The sequence below is a fragment of the Corvus kubaryi genome, unplaced genomic scaffold, assembly GCF_017639235.1.
Source record: "Corvus kubaryi isolate FWS band 111438036 unplaced genomic scaffold, C.kubaryi_AGA036_p1.0 74, whole genome shotgun sequence".
Classification (NCBI taxonomy): domain Eukaryota; kingdom Metazoa; phylum Chordata; class Aves; order Passeriformes; family Corvidae; genus Corvus; species Corvus kubaryi.
In genome coordinates this window covers 16,424,720-16,440,797 of record NW_024582061.1, presented here as the reverse complement: position 1 = coordinate 16,440,797, position 16,078 = coordinate 16,424,720, and the positions used below count along the sequence as shown (strand labels likewise).

The 16,078-nt window shown below is 45.5% G+C and overlaps 1 protein-coding gene across 2 annotated transcripts in view; it reads right to left on the bottom strand.

The window, feature by feature from the left end:
- GRAP2 (GRB2 related adaptor protein 2) overlaps positions 1-15,486 on the bottom strand; it is a 105,428-nt gene extending 89,942 nt beyond the window's left edge. Inside the window, exons 1-2 of one of the 2 annotated variants that reach the window (XM_042050744.1) lie at positions 15,162-15,486; positions 14,679-14,741 (exon numbers count right to left, since the gene is read on the bottom strand). The gene's annotated coding sequence lies outside the window, so the exon portion shown is untranslated. Of the gene's footprint in view, positions 1-5,128; positions 5,332-14,678; positions 14,742-15,161 lie in introns of those variants that run through there. The other variant, XM_042050743.1, reaches the window with a different exon arrangement.
- Positions 15,487-16,078: the final 592 nt, after the last annotated feature.

The window sequence follows — 16,078 nt, the reverse complement described above, 5'->3', positions numbered from 1 at the left end:
ATGATAAATATACATATAAAGACATAATACTATATATGCCCACAGAGTTATGCCATAACATACCCATCTGAATGAATTCAGACCAGAGATAGAAGTGTAACAGGGTGATTTTCCCTTGAACTCCCCTGTGCTACACAAATTTGGGTGAATCAACCACATTCTTTTAATGCCCTCCATCGTCTCTGGGCTATCACTGGCATCATTGAATTTAGCCTGACAAAACACTTCCATGTGGGAAGTATATCTCATTGTATACCCCGGAGATGAGCAGAGCTGAAAGAATAGGTCCAAGAACCTGGGTGTCCTTTGGCAAAGAGGAGAACCATGTCTAAATCTTCAGGCCTCTGATGTCACCCTCTCACAAAGGTCAACCCACACTAGAAGAACCACATCATCTCCTGGCAAAGAACTGAAGAAAAATTTCTTTTTTTCCCCATGTTTTGGCCACTTCTCCCACTGACGTTTTTTCAGCCCTAGCTGTGCCAACAATGATGGCCTTCCCTTCAGAGCCTTCTTTCCCAATCTCTGTGCTCAATGGACTGTTGCCCCATGCAACAACACCGACTGCTGCAATGAGCCATGGGCAATCAGCCAGCCCTGACAATGGCAGTGACAATGCCATCCCCCAGAGGAGGGGACAGCAGCAGTACAGGCTGGAACAAAGCCTCCCTGCCTTGGGCCCAGTGGGCACTGTTTTCATTGACATGTGCAGACATGGCACAGGGCTGTTCAGCTCCCTGTTCCTCTGGGCCTGCCTGGCCTGCAGCCGGGACATGACTGCCACCCACACAGGCCTGGCTTCCGCAGAGGTGACAGCTACCGGGACACCTGCGGAGACCGCTGCGCCTCCGCATTCTCATCACAGATATTTCCTGTCTGTGGTTTAATCTACCTGGGGTATGCCTGTATGGGCTGCAGCTGGGCTTCCTCCCACTGCCTGGAGAAATCTCAGCTGCGTTACAGTGGGCAGATTGACGTGGTGTGAGGCAGCGGTGCTGGAGTCACCTGTGGCTTACTGACCACAGCGCACCAACCACGCGTGCCAGGAGCGGTGTGTGGGCAAGGAGCAGAGTGCAGACACTGCTGTGGGGATGTCCTCGAGGTTCTTGACATGGTGACATCTGCAGTCCCTGTCCTTGGCTCACACATCACACCACAAGCTTTTTCTATGATCTCCAGTTTCTTGGGGGGAAGGGAGACTGTTCCTGCATCTAAGCTGTGGTACTGGTGTGAGTGGGCTAAGCAGAAAGATCCAAGAAAGGCTGCAGGGCGTGATGCAGGGAAGAAGACCCATTCAATTTCATGTTTTCTCTTCTGCAGAAGAGGAGGTGGGGAAAGCAAGAGAAAAGCAGGCTGGATATGCTTCAGCTCTTATTAAGAGAAAAGATACTCCAGGCTGCTTTCAGCAGCTTCTGATTCAGCTCAGAGCACAGCTGCAGGGGACACAAAGCAGTGCTGTGAAGGGCAACATCTGAGGCACAAGAGATACAGAATACAATCTGTACACCCTCAGACTTTATTCTACACTCCCCTAGCCCTCCTTCTCCAGTTTAGTCAATATATTCCTGGCTAGAAGCCGGTGCATGGGAGGAAAAGGAGAATTATTTTTTTCCCTGCAGTATGACTTCCTTTTTAAAAATAACATTTCTTTTTTGGTCTAGCAACATCAACAAGGTACACTGTTAATAACACACATAGGAAAAACCCATTATTTTCATGCCATTTCACACCCTTGTGCTGGTCCATGTACCATCATACAGTTGTTGAAGAACTGCTGAACAGAGTTAAAGTTATTTCTGAGATTGTTAAAGCAAAAGGAACATTTTCCTGAATCCACTTTGCAGAAAAATTACGTGCAGGAAATTAATTTAGAGATCTAGAGAAATCTGCAATTAGACATTAGTTTTTCCATTGAATGTAAAACTCAGCTAAGATTGTTTACAAACTCCACTGCTTCTTGGGCAGAGTGCAGCAGTCCCCTGTCAAGGGAGAAGGGTTCAGCAAGAGCTCCCCAAATTCACAGGCAGTGCTAGGAGAACACATAACCAATTTAGACCCAGGTGGTTCAGTTACTGGAATTTGACATTAACTGTCTGCAAGAGTGCAGCTGGAATAACTGCCATCTCTCTAAACCAAGAGGCAGGGCTTTTATGGTTTGGGAACATGAGTCCCTCTTCCATAGCCCAGCACCACCAGCCTAAGGAACAATTTTTGGATAGAGTCTTGAATGAGGCTTTGCTGTTGTCCAGACTTTGCTCTGTGGAAAGCTAAGCAGGTGAGGATGAGAAAAGCTAGGTAAGTGCCAGATGCTCTGAAAAATTCTACCTTTGAGGTCTGCAGTCAGTATTACAAAAATTTGAAGAGGCCTTGGCAAGTGCTTAAAGAACCCCATTTCCTAAGTTGATCTGAACTCATGCTTTATGTCAGCCTATCATCAAGGATTCTTGCAAAACTGAACTTCTAGTCCAAATCACTTTTCAGATAGAGCCTGAGGAAAAAGCTATTGCAAAAAGCAAACAGCACAGTTAATATTAGGGTTTCCTTTCATCAAAACAGCTTTCAATTGCCAGAAATATGGTTTATTGGCCACATATGATGCAAACAAACAATCAAGAGAATGGACTTTGTTACTGAGGGGATTTAGAAGGCTTCAAAATTGGATGCAAAGCTAGTTAAAATCCTTACCACACAGGCATTGCCAATTCTCCACGCTGCATGCACACGTACACCAGTTGTGCAGTTGTAAGGGCCAACTGGCTGAGAGAAAGTATAAAATGGTATTCCACTTCTGCAGGAATGTTTACTTCAGAGGCACAATATGTTTTCCTGACAAGGAGGGATTATACTACACATGATTAGGAATATCTCATTGCAGCTCTCATAAGAACTGGTCTCTGACAACACCAGAGTTGTTTAATAGCACTTGACATATTACAAGCACACACAGTATTAGCAAGAGTGTAGCAGTCTTTGCTAAATAATCTGTGTAGCTTTATCAATGAACAAACACTACAGATGCACCAAAATCTTTATACTACACACTTCACATATGCGAGCAAGAATAATATTTTCAAATCCTCTCTGAGCTGTGACATCTTCTTGTAAGATGGACGTGCCTAATATTGGTGGAAAACACTTTTACCAAGGGAAAAGGCTCCTTCTCTGATAAGCTTGAGTTTTAATGGGGTGAACAATTCTCATTCATAGCATAGTCTGCACTTGTCCCCATCTATATTAGTTTAACTGTTAGACATTGGGCAGTGTGTTTTTAGGAGCTCCCACTTTCAAGGTCATATAGCTTCAAGCAAACTCCATTAGGGAGACATTTGCAAGGCTGAGTGAATCAGAATTCTTGCCTAAGGACCTGCACAGTTCCTGTTTGACATGCATGCACTGGTAGGTTCAAGACATGCACGATATAAAGGCAAAGTAGCCCACTCTTTGCTTTCCCAATGTCACTGTGAAACGCTCCATTTAGCAAGACTGGAACATATTTCCTTTAGCCTAAGAGCAGCCTGAAGCCTGTGTCTACCCTAGAAGATTAGGATTTATTTGCTGGGACCACACAGGAAATATCCTCAGTTCATGATCCTTGTGATGGCCAGACTTGCTGTAGACTGGAGCACTTCATATTGATAAAATTAATATCTGCACTGGAATCCTTGATGCACTAAGAAGCAAATTTACCCACCTGACCTACAGCCAGCCAAAAATTAAAATATGGCAAAAGGATGTGAATAGGATACCATTCAGTGAAAGATGCAGCTTGTCAATACAAAGGCTCACTCAGTAATAACACTTCCTGGGTGAATATCATGAGTTGGAGTTCAGACTGGATGAAGATGATAGAAAATTTACAAAAAATTCAAATGTCTTTTTTAATCTTATTACAGAGATGACTCAGAGCATTCTGGCATGGATTAAGAGATGCCCCAGCTTGAACTTTGCAACCAGGCAATTGACTAAACTGCATCAAAAACTGAATCATAAAATTTTCAAACTGCAGCTCTCTGGTTGTTTTGTAACACCAACCATCTAATGGAGAGCTGCCCTTGGATCATCACAGGAGATTTGTTGGCTCATCACTGGCTTGGACAGGGGCACTGTAAAGTGTACCAGAGGTTTATACCTGATCTACCCAGGCAAGTCAGCCAATGCCCTTACACAGAAGGTTAATAACCTTTGGAAATGTTACCTTGCACACTGGAAGACACACTGATACTCTTGTGTGCAGTCAGATGAGCTCACTCTGGCCTGGAATAACAAAGGAAAACTCCACCATGATGAGTGAGTGTGTGCCTGAGCCCACTCCTACCAAGTCAGGCTGAGAGCCCCAGCACTGCCCTCGCTGGTGCTACCAGTGAAGGGAAGCCCTTCCAGTTCAGATCCTAAAACTGTAAGACAATGCCTGTAAGTCAAGAGAGTGAAACACTTCCGTACTTGTGGGAATCATTATCCACAGGGAGAACAGCCTGCCCACCAGCTGACAGAGCACTGCCTGGGCAGTGTCACAGGAGCAAGGGCAACAGTACATTCTTCTCCAAGTCCCCTGGCTGAGCAGCACTATGGCCCTTGCTTTCAGCTTCTCCAGTCCCGGGGTGCATTGAATGCCATTCTGCCAGTAAGGGTCCTCTAAGTGAACAGAAAAATCCAGTTTCTCCTTTGCCTTGCCCTGCTGGCCTCCTCTTCCCCCTGCTCAGTAATGCAGCAGGACACCCTTTGAAGACCAGGTGCTCCTTGACAGCCAGTGACAAGATTTACATTTCTGTGGCACATTTCACACTAATGGATACCAAAGGACATTTCAAAAGGTCTTTCACAGAGAAAGTCTTATACCTGAGTTATGATAAAACACTGCGGCATGTAAGTATCTCACAGTAACTTTATGACAAGCAGCAGAGATGAGTGTTAAATAGCTACAAAGGGAATTTGAAAGGATGAGTGCAGTTTCTCACATTGGTTCTGCCAGAACATTAGAACCAATATCATCCCAATTCTTACAAAGGGTGGCACAGAAGTCTCAGTAGCTACAAGATTTTCTGTCTCGGAAGATTATGTGTCCTGAGACAAAAATCATACAGAGAAATTGGAATTAGTAATAAATCCAAAATAAATGAATTCCACTTACTGAGTCAGTCCTCTCCACAACCTATCATAAGCCTATGTCTTCCCTTCAGCACACCTTCATCAGCCTCGTAATGGCTTGTGGTGAAATCCCAACCCAGCTCAAGGCAACATGTCTGGAAATAGAGGGCTAATCCTCTGCTGATGTACACCGACGAGATGTCACTGGAGTGACGAAGTGGGAGCAATTTACAGCAGCTGAGAATGTGTCCCATAAGGCAATCAGACTTAAAAAAAATGTGATGGCAAGGGTCCTAAACAATTTCAAAACACTGCTGTCAGAACAAATCTCAGTGTACAAAACCCTTCTTTGAGAAGTTGTCAGAGACCCAGATGGGTTACTGGCTTATTCTGTCCTTCCTGGAACACTGTGCTCCTTTCCAATTATTATTATTCCTGTACCCTAAACCCCCACTGTGAGGAATTTCTGGCATGACATCATCCCAAACACTGAGCTTAAGACTGGCCAAATATTTTGCTGAGCTTTCTTTCCCTCCCTGCCTTGGTAGCTAAGCTTTAGCTTAAAACTTTTATTTTTCATTATGTCTGTAAAACAAGGAGTTTAAAACCAGACAGAAAAACAACCTGCAAAAGGAAATTAATAAAACACACCAGCAGTCCCAAAACTGTTCAGAACGCTTCATTCAGCAATGCATTGAGACAGAACCACAGCAAAGCTACTAAATAACATGTGACAAAACAAAACCCAGGAAAAGGCAAAATAATAACTTGTGGTTTTTAGCATCTTTTATCCAAAGTGCTTTGCAGTCATATATGCATATTATATAGGGATCATTCATCTAGCTGAAATATAGCTGGCTTCACTTCAGAACTAAGTTGCATAACCACACATAATAAAACTATATGGCAAAGTCAGACAGAGGAAAATGAAAAGCAACTCTTCTAGTTGGATTATAGAACAAATTCCAAGTCAGCAGAACACCACTCTCTGGGTGAAATTTAGAGGAACACTGAGGATTGCATTCAAACTCGTGGGGAAGATATCGTGGCATCACTAACCAGCCTTTGGGTTTACCTCTAAAAGAAAATATAGTACCTCTAGCAGCAAAATGTCTCTACTAGCATTAGAGAGGGCCCAGGTGATACCCACTGAGTGATCAACATTCATTTCTGAATCACCTGCATTTCCTCAAAGGCCTCCCAGTTTAGCATCCAACCCTGAAGCCCAGTGAAGATCAATATTTCTCAACAGCCAGTATGAGCATAGCCTGAGCACAAAACTGCTTCTAACACTTCTGTTAGGCCAGGAGCACTCAGTAGAGTTTCAGAGAGAGGCCAGTCAGGCTACAGGACATGGTTGCTTTTACTCTAAATACTGTGGTTAACAGTATGATGGGAATAAAGTCCCTCATATGCCAGTGTGATTGTGTGGAGAAGGTGGGACTGTATTTCCAGCTGTGGATCACATTAGCTAGTTAAGGTGCATGACCCTCTCTAGCTTCTGGAGCTTTGAGTTCTGCACAAAGGTTGCTGACAGGCCACCACGCTTGTCCAAAACCACAATGCTAATTGTTGTTATCCATATAGAAATTTTCTGTTATGTTCTCCATCACAAAATGCACATTACAGGCAGGAGCCTTGCTCTTAGGTGGCTCTTCATTTTCCTCACTGCCTTCAAGCACCCAGCTCTCACATATTTGCATCATAAAAAATTTCACGTATTCAAGTGACCAGCATTTTATTCAGACACCTTTGATGATGGATGTCTGGGGGGAGTCAGCTCTGCTCAAAAGCCCTAGTTCTGGTGATTTGCCATTTCAAGCCTCAAAGTGCATTGAGTTGTAAGTGGTTCCCATGTAGAGGTTTTCCTTTGCAAATAAAGGCTAAAAACATTAGTGTAACACCACTTGTGATACTCCAGAACCTAAATCTATTTCACAGAGCAAGGGTACTAGCCCTGCATCGGGAATTTCCTTTGTCTTCCAACACACTGCAATTCTAATGGCCTCTCACAGCACTGGAGCCAGAACTCCTCTTACAGGTAGCCCCTTGCCTCTTTACACTTCCAGCAGGCTCAGAAGACTGCAGAAACATGAGACGGTAGAAACACAAAGTATTATTCATCCTTCCTCCCAACCAGAGATTTGCCAGGCAAGCCACTTTGCACATCCTTTTTCCCCTGAGAAAGTTGCATCACTAGTGGCAAGAAGTAAATGGAATACCTGGGCTGGTGTTTCATCACGACACTCCTGTCTGTTGAGGAACTGTCTCACAGTGAGGTGCATCCCCTGCTGAAGCAATATCACTTTCTGCCACCTTTGTCTCTGTCCTTGCCTCCTCCAGCCTCACAGCACAGTTACGGGACAGCTGCAGGTATACTTGCCCTCCTGTCTTCACACAGTCTGTTTCTCTTCCTCATTCATAGATATATCAATGAGGTGACTGTGTTCTGTGGTTAAAATTGTATCCCCTGATATTTTAAATCTGTAGTCAAAGTAGATTTGACTAGTCTGAATTCACCTTTGAAGAATAAATAGGAACATGGAAAGATGCTGGAATAAAAGCTACTGCAATCAAAGACTGGAGATCTCCAGCTATGTCTTGAGAGACTTGATCTGGATATAAGAGAGCCCTTCCAATTCAAGGAAGCACAACTGCTGTGTGACTCCTTCACCTCCAAGTCCTCTTATAATTTCTCATCTCCATGTAGGTTTTCTTGTTCCTAACAGCCATTCCTTTCCAAGCTATTTACTATGGCATACCATCCCAAACACAGAAAATACCTCCTCAACCAGGGAGCTTACTGGGACAGACACGAGTCAGTCAGCATCAACTGATAAGGAATAATTCAATACAGTCTATTCTGCAGTCTCTGGCCCTGGGACACTAATCCAGAGGCTAATAAAGCAGTAATCCCTTGCTGATCCACAGGCTCTGTTTCTCACATCATTACTCCAGGTTATATCTGCTCTCACCACCCTAAATATCCTTTCCCTCCCTTCTTCCCCACCTTGCACTCTCCTCACTAGCATGACATCATTACAGCCACCTTTCAGGACCCACAAATGGAGCCATTGACACTCAGTTATTTCAGCCTTCCCTCCTGAGCTACTGCTGTCCCAAAGCACAGGCTATTTGGTTGGCTTTTGAGCTGGTGGGGTTTAGCTTGTCTGAGAAATGCCCCTGGTACCCCAGCACAGAAGCTGCTTCTGGTTTCCAGGGAGCTGCTGAGAGACAGTAAAAATAAGGTTCCACCTCCAAGAAGGGTTCCTCCCCTGCCCTTTCCCAGGCACCCCAACCTGCCCCTGAAGGGGAGATGTACAAATTGCCCAACCCAGGGTGCTGGTTGCAACCTTATAATCTCCATTTACTCTATGAGCTGCTCACTCATCTGTAACGGGAAGCTCTAAGCCTTGTCATGGATCAGCCAACCCTCAGTCCAGTTCATCTTCCTGTAAACATCTCTGACAGGCACAAGGAAGGAGGGAGCAAGGGAAAGAGACATGCAAGTCCCTGGCAAAGCATGGCTCTACTGTCCCAGGTCAAGCCCTTCACATGGTTTGGTCTCCCTGTGGCACTACCAGATGCTACAGAGAAGGTAAATAATGCAGAAGCATCCATCTTCTGTGTTAGTCTTATCAGGCTCCTAGTAAATAGGAAGTGCCCGAGGACCTGAAGCATAATGGCGGTAAATATCAGATATTCTGAAATATCTGGATTTTCTCAGTCAGCTCTCACATGTCCAGCACAAATGGATCTTGCAGAGGCTTAGCTTTCAGTGGTGTGCTGGGACAGGAAGTTACTTTTACAGCATGCTTTTACTTAGCAATGATGTGGAGCTTGATTCCAAGCTTGCCATCTTTTAATTTAATCGGATGTCCTTTGAATAAGGTGCTGTATTTTAGGCATGCCAAAGAGGCTGATATAGGGAGAGCTGCAGTGCCATTTCTCTCTCACTTTTGGAAAAGCTCACCACTAGAATTTAACCTGAGACATAAGAGCCAAAGAGCAAAGACAATGGAGCTTTAAAAGGATACAGGAGAAGAGATACCAAATGCTCCCAACATCCATCAATGTGTAAGCACAAATTATTTGCTTTCAGCAGGAGTCTCAGGGTGTCGAACACTTTTACTAGCAGTGAGTACAAGGGTTACAGGGCACATTACTATGTTGCAGGGTGGCTTTTCTGAGCTCTCTTCCTTGATTTTGGGGTTAAGAAAGGCTCCTCATCTTTCACATGGTTTTAACTTTACTCTGATTTTTAAAAACAAAGCAGCATTCAAAGTGATCTGTATGCTTCAAATCACAAACAAATGCACAAGACACAATAGAGCCACAGCAGTTGCCCTAGTTGGTAAAGTGCTATTTAAAGAGGATTAAAGCTGACTGCAGTCCTCATTTTCCATCTGCCCCTCCTACATCACTTTCTTCTTCCCATCTCTCCACGTGATAAGGGAAAAGGATACACTATAAAAATCAACAAGTTAGGATGTTTCAGCTGCTTCTTTCCTGACAACTAAGAAGGAATAGAAATGCAAAAGCAAGTACACAAGTTATCAGCCTGTCCTTCCTGACAATTCACTGCAGCTCTCAAACAACACATATCCCCCCATCATCCCATGCGGGTAAGGAGACACCATATCCCTGCTGGCCCAGAACCGAGCCTAGGAAGAAGCTTGATGACCTAGGTCAACCTGGGAGTACAGGCATCTGATGCAAAGGGACATCACAACATCTCATGGCTCTTGAAATAAACAGAAAAAAAATGCCAAAACGCTCCCACGCCCCAAGTTGCCACCTCTTTGATATGTTCTGTGTCTACTAACCTGCCTGTAAACACCATGCTTACAAAGCAGGTGGGCAATTCATCAGCCAGCTGCATCCTCCCATGTGCCACTATTCCCTTTTGTCCTGCAATGAGGAGAATTTACCAGCTCTCTCACCTCTCTGACAAGCACACAGGACCCTCACGGCTCCATCCACAGAGCTCCTGCCTACCTGTTGGCCCTCAGTGTGACCTGCCTGGATTTAATGGCATTCGTGTGAACTGAGCACAAGGACTGTGACAAAGCCATGCTGCTGCATTGATGTCTGAAGATGTAAGAGTCAGGCAACCTCTTCTGACCCCACTGCCCACTCGTCCCTCCTAGAGGCCAAACCTGTGATGGCAATGCAATCCCTCCCCCTGAATGCCTTGCATCAGTCCAACTGCTCCTACCCTGGTAACACTTAAGCATCTGACTAGTTCATTTGGGATTACAGGTACAGCATACGTTTGCTGCATTCCTGTCTGTAAGCTCTTTTTGGAGCCTTGGCAGCATGAGGATGCAGCACACAGAGGTGGCAGGGGGCCGGAGAGAGGGGAAGGGTATTTGAGTGCCGACTAGGCTGTCCTCCTGAAAGAGGAATGACAACTCAGGATTCATCCACTGCAGCTGCTCCCTTTTAACTGCTTATTTTGAGTATTTACAGATAGAGGAGAAATCATTAAATTACCTGTTGGGATTTTCTTTTTCAGCAGGTTTTCTTCCAGAGTAGAGGCCAGCTTGACAGCACCTAGGCTGCCTCCAGCCCTCTGTCTATACCCAGCTGTCTGAGGCACTGCAAGTTTGTGTGTACACACACCTCACCCACTTCAGTACTGCCCTGCAGAAGGCTAAGGGAGGAGGTACATAAGTCAGAGGCTGATGAAGACATTGCTTAGTACTGTATTGATTTTTCTGACCTGGCACTGACAGATCTAAACTGAAGCCTGAAGCTGTTAGACCATTGCTAAATCTCAGCCTGGTGTTGATTATACTGCTGACCTGAGCTGGACCCACAGCACAGGTAAGTCTGAGAGGCTTAGTGCCTCCCCTCTAAGGACTTATCATCTGACACTTCCCTACTAGAAGGCAACCTGATGAATTAACCCGAAACCCGGGTCATGCAATAAATCTGCCCTTACTGGACATTTGCCTTCACGTCACATATTGGCTGCAAGAGAAGCATGGCTCAGCAAGCTTCATCTCACAGAATCAATCAGGTTGGAAAAGACCCCCAAGATCATCAAGTTCAACTGTTAATGTGGCACAAATCCAGCACCAAACCATGTCCCCAAGTGCCACATCTACATGTCTCTTAAATATCTCCAGGGCTGATGACTCAACCACTTCCCTGGGCAGCCTGTTCCAGTGCTTCACAATCTTTTCAGTGACAAAACATTTCCTAATTTTCTATCCTGGCACAACTATTTCCCTGGCACAACACATTTCCTCCTGCCACTTGTTACTTGGGAGATCAATCCCCACCTAGCTACGACCTCCTTTCTGGTAGTTGTAGAAAGCAACAAGATCTCTCCTGAGCCTCCTTTTCTCCAGCCTGCCCAGATCTCACTTTACTGCTTTCTTCCCTCAAGCAGATCAACACTCCTGCCCAGCTTGGTGTTGTCTGCAATCTGACTGAGGGAGCATTCAATGCCCTCATCCAGATCACTGGTGAAGATTTTAGACAGACTGGCCCCAGTACTGAGCCCTGTGCAACACCACTGGTGACTGGCCACCAGCTGGATGCAACTCCATTCACCAGCATGCTTTAGGGTTGGCCATCCAGCAAGTTTTTTACCCAGAAAAGTGAAAAGCCACCCCAAGGTACAAGGTACATTTGGCTTCTTGTCCTTCCCCTTGATTCCGACCCATCAACACCCAACCCTGCTGTCACCATCATTAAGGTAGCTTAAATCTCTTTCCACAAGTCTCCTCTGCAAAGATCCTTTCCCCCTTTTGAGTCAGGTGTACTGTATCTATCACCAGCAGGCCTGGGGTTGTGTAAATTGATCCATGATCAAAATCCCAAAATTCTGCCAGTGACGGCAGGCTCGTAGACAGGTATTGATCTGCTGGCTTTTCCCATTTCTCCTCTCATTCCCTGCAACTGGAAGGATAGATGAGAACACCACTTGTGCTCCTGATCCCTTAACCAGTCATCCCAAGGCCCCAAAGTCTCTCTTCCAAAACTGCCCTTGGGTTTGTAACTTGATTGCTGCCAACCTGAAAAATCAATAATGGAAGAAAATCCAAGGGCCATGTCAGAGTAGGAAGCTTTCTCTTCATATCTTTAACCCAGGCCCCAGGAAGGCAGCAGACTTCCCTAAGAAGTGTGTCCAGTCTGCATATGGGGCCTTCTATGATTTTGCTCCCTCAGAAGGGAGTGTCCTATGAGAATGACCAAGTCTTTCACAGAGAAGCAGTTTTGGTGCAGGGTGGAGGCTGATTTAGCCTCACTGACACCTCCAAGCCAGATGAACCATCAACCCTCATTATTGCTTGGCTCCACTTGAAGAACCTTGTAGCTATTGTGCAAGGGCAGCTGAAGCAGGCCTTAGCCAGGATGGATTCCCAAGAGAAAAAGCCATTTTCCTCATCTCAGGAAGAGGAGTTAAAAATGTGAGAGAGCTTGTTTTGCTCCTTCTCATCTGTCTGAGCTGCACATCCCCTTGTATGGCTGTCTACTCTTGTTTTTCAGGCTGTGCACACAGAATCACATTCTTGATCTCCAGGCTACATTTAACATCACTTTACAACCGTCCTCAAGAGGACAGCTGGGCAGCCAGCTCTGCCAAGCCCTGTGGTTTGGAGCAAATGAGAACGAGTTTACTCTGCTAAGCAGTCCCACAGGTTTGTTCTGCCCTCAGCCCCGTGATGTTTGGGGTTTGGAAGGAAGACAGACTCCTGCTGGAGGAGCAGGGACGTCAGCTCCTCCCCAACTTTTGAGCTATAAAAGTGTTAGCCCCAAGGATATCTTCTCTCCCACGAGAGGGCGGCAGCAACTCTCCAACAGGTTGAAATACAGATCCTTCAAGCTCCCACCCTTACCTTAGAACTGACAAGAACTCCCCCTGCTCTCTAATCACCAATAAGCATTGCCCATGGGGTTTTTCCACCTTCTCCCCCAGCTGTGGAGTCCTCTGTGAGCACAGGCATTTTGTGCAGGCAGTGATGGATGCTGATTGTTGTGGATGAGAGGGTGACTGTGCATGAAGAGAGCCCCAGCAAAGTTCAGTGGCTTGGAAGAGTTTTCCTCAAGGGGACAGAGTAGTACAAGCACAGGATTGTCCCTGTCAGACAGCTCATTTTCCCTACCCCTGTCCAAGAGAGTGAGAGAGCACTGTCTGCCTGCATTAAGGTGGTTGCACTGTTGGTAATTTGCAAACAGGCAGAGTTCACTTGGGGAAAAATGCAAAGCATGGCAGGATGGGAGAGGAGACACTCTTTTAAAACACTTTTGTCTTTTGTTAAAGAAAGTTGTAAGACCTCTGTGGGAAAATCTATACCTAATTAAAAGTTTAGCAAGTCCAAGGAGATAGTCAAGGCTACAGAAATCAATTGGTGGGAGCCTGAGACTTATGCACTAGCCCTTAGTATGTTAATTCACAATGTTTCCCAGAGATGAACATGACCCAGAGCTGCACAGAGTGTCTAAGGCATTGCTTCTGGGAGGATCAGGTGAAAAGTTCTCAAGTTGCTGGTGATAGCAGCCATTGTTCTTTCAGGAAAAAAGACACAAAGAAGCTGTTCAGCTATTTTGGAATAGACAATTGCAAAAAAACCCCAAAAAATCTGCCTGAATCAGTCTTGCAATCATCAAGGCTGGTCAGCCTGAGTTTCCATGGTAAGCATTTTCACCAGGAGCTTAAAGCAAATGATGATGGTAGTCTTGATGGAGGGGTGCAGAGAAAGAGAGAGCAGGATGGGAGAGGCAGGCAGCCAGGGAAGCACTTCACACACACACAGGGAAAGCTAAGACTGAAAGAGATACAGAGGTTTGGGCAGCTGTGCTCAGGGAAACATGACTGCGTATGTTCCTTGTCAACAAAGAAAGCTGCACCAAGGACAGACTCTCCTCCACTATCAACTATTTATCGAAAGAACCCCTGCACTCCTGAGCCTATTCAGTTCTGGAGGTGGCACTGGCTCTGGAAGGTTTTGGGGAATGCTGCATCTCCTGCAGCAAGCACCACAAAGCAAACCCCAGCAGAAGGGCTGGGAATGTAACTCAGCTGAAGGGAGACAAAGCTGCCACTTCTAGAACCAGAGAGTCACTTAGGTTGGAAAAAACCTTTAAGATCATCAGGGTGAACTGTTAGCCCAGCACTGCCAAATTCACCACGACTACACATCTTTTAAATCTGCTCAGCACCTCCAGTTCCAAGGCCAGGCCACACAAGATCACAAACATAGGTCAAGAAATACAGAAGAGTAGTTGGAGGGTTTTACTCTGGGCCCCTGTAGTCCCAGCATCCCACCTCCAAACCCCTCCAAGGCCAGGGCAAATATGCACACAAAGGATCAGCTTCCCCCATCCCACTAAAACAGTCCCAGAACAGCAATCCCATGGCCTGGTTAAGCACATGCACTACTAGCAAGAAAAAAAAAAGCAGCCCAATTTGCTTTGCTGCTTGAACACCCACCCCTGAGCTATTGAGAAAATACTATAACTTGTTCAATAGAGCTTTCCAGTGCCAGCAATAGCAGGAGGCAGATGCAGCACAGGGGATGGAGATTGCCAGCCCACCCCCCCCACCCCCCGCAGCACAGGCAGACACACAAACTTACCTTTCACTCCTTCCCTCACTAACTGTCTTATCACCATAGCAACTGTAATCCTAGGTCATGCAGCTAGGAAAAAAGAATAAATATAGCACAAATGAAGATATACACTATCGCCAAACACAGCCTCAGTGGTAGAATCTAATTTTCATTAGAGGCATAACAGTGGTTTTGCATAATTATACATATATTAATACCCAACATGCCCATCTTCAGTTGAAATTCATTAATTCAGTTCTAAATAAAAAGGATTGCTCATTGCAGGTTAATTTTTTTTTTTTTTTAAAGCAGAAAATATTTCTAAAAGCTCAAATCATACTTTCACAGCTTTTTCTTAATCCTGAGATTAACAGAGAAAGGAAAACACAAAGATTAAGTCAGCTCTGAAGTAGAAACATGGCAAAAAGCATTACAGGAAACATTGCTGCTTTTACGATGTGAGTAGTGAGAACAAGCAATAAAACAATTTGGCCAGATGCTGCACTGTACCTGGAATTGAGTCCCAAAGGAAAGCATCTCACAGCCTTTGGTGCTTGTGGTGAAAGCAATACAGCAGCATCGTACTGAGACAAACACACCGCTGCAAGCGACCGAACGTGGGTTTGGCTGGTACCAGAATTTACTACACAGCTTGAGGTCAGCATTGACAAGAGGAAGCTTATTTACTCTGATGGCACAGATACAAGATAGCAGCACCAAGGGACAGCCCCAGCCAAGCACACCGTAAAGCACAGAAACCCTTCCTCTACACCCATCCTTCTTTAATTTCCTCCTCAGGTTCCTTCATTACCTGCTAAATGCAAACACTCTGAGGCTGGTACCTGACACCCTCTTTATTACTGTTTCCAGGTGGGCCTCGTCTGAGTGATGGGGAGTCCTTGGTGCTGGTCAGACCCCACCTTGCTGTGTGTGGGGCAGTGCCTGGGGGGTGGTTATTGTCACTTCAGGTGGCAGGTACCTGCATATGTGGGTGCTCTGGGACTTCACAGTGAGCTCTTGTATTGCATGCATGCATGCATGTGGCTCTAAGGATGCTCCCAAAATCCTGACCTGGTGCATGCTGGACTAAATAATAAACTAAAATCAGCATCCTTAGGAACTGTCTCTTCTCTAACCTCATCAATATCCAGCCAGGGAGGCAAGGGAGAATCTATGACTTAGGTTTGTCTCCACAGAGGCTTATTAAATTCCTCACTTACTGAAAAGGCAAGGAGAACTAGGACCAAGGGGAGAGGAGGGCTGGGCTTGAGGAAGGGGTGTGGAGGAAGGAAAAAAGGGGGAGGTGGCAGAGTAAATGGAAAGACAGAGAAAGAGACGGAGAGAGAGATCTGTCCTAAACAGCAACAGAAATCTCTCATGGCTGTCAGTCTCTAGCTCCTCTCTTCCTTGTGTTGTCATTAGTACAC